This window comes from Schistocerca serialis, unplaced genomic scaffold (genome assembly GCF_023864345.2).
Source record: "Schistocerca serialis cubense isolate TAMUIC-IGC-003099 unplaced genomic scaffold, iqSchSeri2.2 HiC_scaffold_375, whole genome shotgun sequence".
Classification (NCBI taxonomy): Eukaryota; Metazoa; Arthropoda; class Insecta; order Orthoptera; family Acrididae; genus Schistocerca; species Schistocerca serialis.
This window is the reverse complement of record NW_026047949.1, coordinates 26,843-33,272: the sequence shown is the minus strand read 5'-3', so window position 1 is coordinate 33,272 and position 6,430 is coordinate 26,843. Positions and strand designations below refer to the sequence as shown.

Sequence of the window (6,430 nt, the reverse complement as noted above, 5' to 3'; positions counted from 1 at the left end):
GCATTCGCGGTTTCAACAGCCGAGGAAGAGGGCTCGTTGGAGACGGAGAGGAGGGCCCGGAGGCGGCAACCCGGACTTGGCCCGCCATCTTCCGGAGGGAACGGTAAATTAACCCCAGCAGCGGCCGGCGCCGCGAGCCGTATGGTGCTGCTCGCACAAAATGCATCGTTTTTCTCGGCAGAGGAGCGTTGTTGCGACTGTCTGCCATCTAACTCGACAGCCAATAGCTCTCTTGTAAGGAGACAGGTACATGGACGGCCACCATTCTGTTCGCCGATTGCGGAAACGTCAGGAGCTCTCGTTACATCTCGATAGCGCGAGGCACTACAAATTCTCGCCTGTGGCGCGACGAATGCATACTTACCTGGCGTAGGGGATACCGTGATCATGAAGGCGGTTCCTCCGGGGTGAGGCCCTTCCATTGCACTTCGGTCGAGCTGACCCCCGCGATTACTCCAAATGTGAGTAACTCGGGCGCATAATTTTTGGTAGTCGGGGACTTGCGTTCGCGCTGTCCCGGTGTCTATTTCAATTGCAAACGCAGTATTCTGTGGTAGCAGTCGGTAACTAGTGCGTCTGAGCACTCGGCCAGCAACGTGTTCCGCAAGGGACTGCCAAACGCAGCAGCACTCGCGCTACGCGCGTACCACACGTCTGCGTCGACCTGGCGTCAAACCCAGAGCCAGAGCACACTGTCTGTTCGATAAGCGCGGGGGACGCGCACCAGTAGTAGCAGCGGCAGCCGCGAGATGGCACAAGCGGTCTAACTCTGGTACGACATCCACATTAATGGCCGAACGGCGACTTTTGGCTTTCTCTGTCCATCAGGGGAATGCGCGCCAAACGCAATTGGACGGCGCGGCATTCCCTGCACGCGCGGCGACCGCGGTGGCGCGAGCCGGCGTACACGAGGCGTCGCCCAGCCGAACGCTTTGTCGTCTGTGGCCAGGTACATGAGGGGGCCGGCAGCAAGCGTCTAGCGTAGCGTCCCGAGACTTGCAGACTTGCGGCACTTGAGGAGCTTGCGGGGGATGTGAAATGACGTGGCCAACTGTACCGAAAACGGGGAAGAGAAATTCTAGGCAACAGCCACTTGTGCTCCCAGGCGGCCACACTGACAACGAGGGCCAGCGTTGCTCAAATTCGGTGATGGGACGAGAACCGCTGTAGGCTGTTTATTAGGCCACGACAGTGAGCGTTTACTTTCTGTAAGGAATGTCTTGTCGTCGCAGGTGTTGTGTTTCGCCTGTACTCGGGGCTCCCAGGGAAAGTAGAAAACGCAATGTTATCAGGTGTTTTTCTTGCAAGAAATCGAGTCAAAAGGTCTGTATTACACACGTCTTTACCAGGTTCGGAACTTCAAATCTGTTTATGGCCTCTTTACAAGCTCGCTATTCGTCTTCCAAAATATTAAAAGTACACCATACCTCCAGATTCAGCCGTCCCCCACCCCCTGTACAAACTGTCTGTCGTATGGGCGCCCTTGGAGTGAGAACAGATAGGTTCGAATGGAATGGAAATAACATCTGTAACAAGTGTAATTAAAAACACAATTTCTCCCTACTCACTGACAAAATATCCGAACAGTGCCTTCTGTAACACACACAGTTCTACATTGACAGACGCGTAATAGCGGCAGTTTCAATAAATTACTAATTGCAGAAACGGGTAGCCCTCAGTGAATTCGTTGTTGCAATCACTACATTCACAGAAAAGAGACTTCCTTGTTTCCCATCGCTTTGTTACACACCTGACGTGTTGTGTTTACAAACAAAAAGCAATTTAGTTTTAATCTTTACCTATCCACGTCTAAGCCAAGATTGCTACAAGGTATCAATCGTTTACCAAATACCGCACAATTAATCTGCATCTTCGAAATCAACCCGACACAGCTGAAATGTTGTCATGGATGAGACTTTATTTTTCTCTCTTATGCGCGAAGAAAATATGTCCATATTCCGAATGAAAATTTGCACAAATATTCGATCGAGCTTTCCACGTCCTACTCGGAAGGAGAAGCAAAAAGAAGTGTTACCTTTTAAGTGTCTTCTGTTACTCGGCGTCGAATGTCGAACGTGCTGGCTGATGTTCGTTCTTGGAGTTCACTGACGTCCTGTTTGTTCGTCGCGCACAACACTCACGAGTGCATCCAGCTCTCTTAGAACATCTGACAGTCTGAGCTGTGGTCCTTCAGTTGCTCGGCGACAGTCGACCGCGCGTGACAATGCTGCCGTATTTGCTAGCACTAAGGGCTCTCCTGGAAGGAGCGAAAGTAAAGTGTGGCTTGCATTGTGGCTGCAAAAAGCACTCATTCCGCAGATCGCATTCGCGGTTTCAACAGCCGAGGAAGAGGGCTCGTTGGAGACGGAGAGGAGGGCCCGGAGGCGGCAACCCGGACTTGGCCCGCCATCTTCCGGAGGGAACGGTAAATTAACCCCAGCAGCGGCCGGCGCCGCGAGCCGTATGGTGCTGCTCGCACAAAATGCATCGTTTTTCTCGGCAGAGGAGCGTTGTTGCGACTGTCTGCCATCTAACTCGACAGCCAATAGCTCTCTTGTAAGGAGACAGGTACATGGACGGCCACCATTCTGTTCGCCGATTGCGGAAACGTCAGGAGCTCTCGTTACATCTCGATAGCGCGAGGCACTACAAATTCTCGCCTGTGGCGCGACGAATGCATACTTACCTGGCGTAGGGGATACCGTGATCATGAAGGCGGTTCCTCCGGGGTGAGGCCCTTCCATTGCACTTCGGTCGAGCTGACCCCCGCGATTACTCCAAATGTGAGTAACTCGGGCGCATAATTTTTGGTAGTCGGGACTTGCGTTCGCGCTGTCCCGGTGTCTATTTCAATTGCAAACGCAGTATTCTGTGGTAGCAGTCGGTAACTAGTGCGTCTGAGCACTCGGCCAGCAACGTGTTCCGCAAGGGACTGCCAAACGCAGCAGCACTCGCGCTACGCGCGTACCACACGTCTGCGTCGACCTGGCGTCAAACCCAGAGCCAGAGCACACTGTCTGTTCGATAAGCGCGGGGGGACGCGCACCAGTAGTAGCAGCGGCAGCCGCGAGATGGCACAAGCGGTCTAACTCTGGTACGACATCCACATTAATGGCCGAACGGCGACTTTTGGCTTTCTCTGTCCATCAGGGGAATGCGCGCCAAACGCAATTGGACGGCGCGGCATTCCCTGCACGCGCGGCGACCGCGGTGGCGCGAGCCGGCGTACACGAGGCGTCGCCCAGCCGAACGCTTTGTCGTCTGTGGCCAGGTACATGAGGGGGCCGGCAGCAAGCGTCTAGCGTAGCGTCCCGAGACTTGCAGACTTGCGGCACTTGAGGAGCTTGCGGGGATGTGAAATGACGTGGCCAACTGTACCGAAAACGGGGAAGAGAAATTCTAGGCAACAGCCACTTGTGCTCCCAGGCGGCCACACTGACAACGAGGGCCAGCGTTGCTCAAATTCGGTGATGGGACGAGAACCGCTGTAGGCTGTTTATTAGGCCACGACAGTGAGCGTTTACTTTCTGTAAGGAATGTCTTGTCGTCGCAGGTGTTGTGTTTCGCCTGTACTCGGGGCTCCCAGGGAAAGTAGAAAACGCAATGTTATCAGGTGTTTTTCTTGCAAGAAATCGAGTCAAAAGGTCTGTATTACACACGTCTTTACCAGGTTCGGAACTTCAAATCTGTTTATGGCCTCTTTACAAGCTCGCTATTCGTCTTCCAAAATATTAAAAGTACACCATACCTCCAGATTCAGCCGTCCCCCACCCCCTGTACAAACTGTCTGTCGTATGGGCGCCCTTGGAGTGAGAACAGATAGGTTTCGAATGGAATGGAAATAACATCTGTAACAAGTGTAATTAAAAACACAATTTCTCCCTACTCACTGACAAAATATCCGAACAGTGCCTTCTGTAACACACACAGTTCTACATTGACAGACGCGTAATAGCGGCAGTTTCAATAAATTACTAATTGCAGAAACGGGTAGCCCTCAGTGAATTCGTTGTTGCATCACTACATTCACAGAAAAGAGACTTCCTTGTTTCCCATCGCTTTGTTACACACCTGACGTGTTGTGTTTACAAACAAAAAGCAATTTAGTTTTATCTTTACCTAATCCACGTCTAAGCCAAGATTGCTACAAGGTATCAATCGTTTACCAAATACCGCACAATTAATCTGCATCTTCGAAATCAACCCGACACAGCTGAAATGTTGTCATGGATGAGACTTTATTTTTCTCTCTTATGCGCGAAGAAAATATGTCCATATTCCGAATGAAAATTTGCACAAATATTCGATCGAGCTTTCCACGTCCTACTCGGAAGGAGAAGCAAAAAGAAGTGTTACCTTTTAAGTGTCTTCTGTTACTCGGCGTCGAATGTCGAACGTGCTGGCTGATGTTCGTTCTTGGAGTTCACTGACGTCCTGTTTGTTCGTCGCGCACAACACTCACGAGTGCATCCAGCTCTCTTAGAACATCTGACAGTCTGAGCTGTGGTCCTTCAGTTGCTCGGCGACAGTCGACCGCGCGTGACAATGCTGCCGTATTTGCTAGCACTAAGGGCTCTCCTGGAAGGAGCGAAAGTAAAGTGTGGCTTGCATTGTGGCTGCAAAAAGCACTCATTCCGCAGATCGCATTCGCGGTTTCAACAGCCGAGGAAGAGGGCTCGTTGGAGACGGAGAGGAGGGCCCGGAGGCGGCAACCCGGACTTGGCCCGCCATCTTCCGGAGGGAACGGTAAATTAACCCCAGCAGCGGCCGGCGCCGCGAGCCGTATGGTGCTGCTCGCACAAAATGCATCGTTTTTCTCGGCAGAGGAGCGTTGTTGCGACTGTCTGCCATCTAACTCGACAGCCAATAGCTCTCTTGTAAGGAGACAGGTACATGGACGGCCACCATTCTGTTCGCCGATTGCGGAAACGTCAGGAGCTCTCGTTACATCTCGATAGCGCGAGGCACTACAAATTCTCGCCTGTGGCGCGACGAATGCATACTTACCTGGCGTAGGGGATACCGTGATCATGAAGGCGGTTCCTCCGGGGTGAGGCCCTTCCATTGCACTTCGGTCGAGCTGACCCCCGCGATTACTCCAAATGTGAGTAACTCGGGCGCATAATTTTTGGTAGTCGGGACTTGCGTTCGCGCTGTCCCGGTGTCTATTTCAATTGCAAACGCAGTATTCTGTGGTAGCAGTCGGTAACTAGTGCGTCTGAGCACTCGGCCAGCAACGTGTTCCGCAAGGGACTGCCAAACGCAGCAGCACTCGCGCTACGCGCGTACCACACGTCTGCGTCGACCTGGCGTCAAACCCAGAGCCAGAGCACACTGTCTGTTCGATAAGCGCGGGGGACGCGCACCAGTAGTAGCAGCGGCAGCCGCGAGATGGCACAAGCGGTCTAACTCTGGTACGACATCCACATTAATGGCCGAACGGCGACTTTTGGCTTTCTCTGTCCATCAGGGGAATGCGCGCCAAACGCAATTGGACGGCGCGGCATTCCCTGCACGCGCGGCGACCGCGGTGGCGCGAGCCGGCGTACACGAGGCGTCGCCCAGCCGAACGCTTTGTCGTCTGTGGCCAGGTACATGAGGGGGCCGGCAGCAAGCGTCTAGCGTAGCGTCCCGAGACTTGCAGACTTGCGGCACTTGAGGAGCTTGCGGGGATGTGAAATGACGTGGCCAACTGTACCGAAAACGGGGAAGAGAAATTCTAGGCAACAGCCACTTGTGCTCCCAGGCGGCCACACTGACAACGAGGGCCAGCGTTGCTCAAATTCGGTGATGGGACGAGAACCGCTGTAGGCTGTTTATTAGGCCACGACAGTGAGCGTTTACTTTCTGTAAGGAATGTCTTGTCGTCGCAGGTGTTGTGTTTCGCCTGTACTCGGGGCTCCCAGGGAAAGTAGAAAACGCAATGTTATCAGGTGTTTTTCTTGCAAGAAATCGAGTCAAAAGGTCTGTATTACACACGTCTTTACCAGGTTCGGAACTTCAAATCTGTTTATGGCCTCTTTACAAGCTCGCTATTCGTCTTCCAAAATATTAAAAGTACACCATACCTCCAGATTCAGCCGTCCCCCACCCCCTGTACAAACTGTCTGTCGTATGGGCGCCCTTGGAGTGAGAACAGATAGGTTTCGAATGGAATGGAAATAACATCTGTAACAAGTGTAATTAAAAACACAATTTCTCCCTACTCACTGACAAAATATCCGAACAGTGCCTTCTGTAACACACACAGTTCTACATTGACAGACGCGTAATAGCGGCAGTTTCAATAAATTACTAATTGCAGAAACGGGTAGCCCTCAGTGAATTCGTTGTTGCATCACTACATTCACAGAAAAGAGACTTCCTTGTTTCCCATCGCTTTGTTACACACCTGACGTGTTGTGTTTACAAACAAAAAGCAATTTAGTTT

At 52.2% G+C, this 6,430-nt stretch overlaps 3 non-coding genes across 3 annotated transcripts; all 3 read left to right on the top strand.

Annotated features, from left to right (window-relative positions):
* The first annotated feature begins 356 nt into the window (after window positions 1-356).
* LOC126446115 (U1 spliceosomal RNA) lies at window positions 357-521 on the top strand. The gene has a single exon (XR_007583231.1). It is a non-coding gene; the product is annotated as a U1 spliceosomal RNA (small nuclear RNA).
* A 2,157-nt stretch (window positions 522-2,678) lies between these two features.
* LOC126446124 (U1 spliceosomal RNA) lies at window positions 2,679-2,841 on the top strand. Its single transcript, XR_007583239.1, has one exon. It is a non-coding gene; the product is annotated as a U1 spliceosomal RNA (small nuclear RNA).
* Window positions 2,842-4,999: 2,158 nt separating this feature from the next.
* Window positions 5,000-5,162, top strand: LOC126446123 (U1 spliceosomal RNA). Its single transcript, XR_007583238.1, has one exon. It is a non-coding gene; the product is annotated as a U1 spliceosomal RNA (small nuclear RNA).
* Window positions 5,163-6,430: the final 1,268 nt, after the last annotated feature.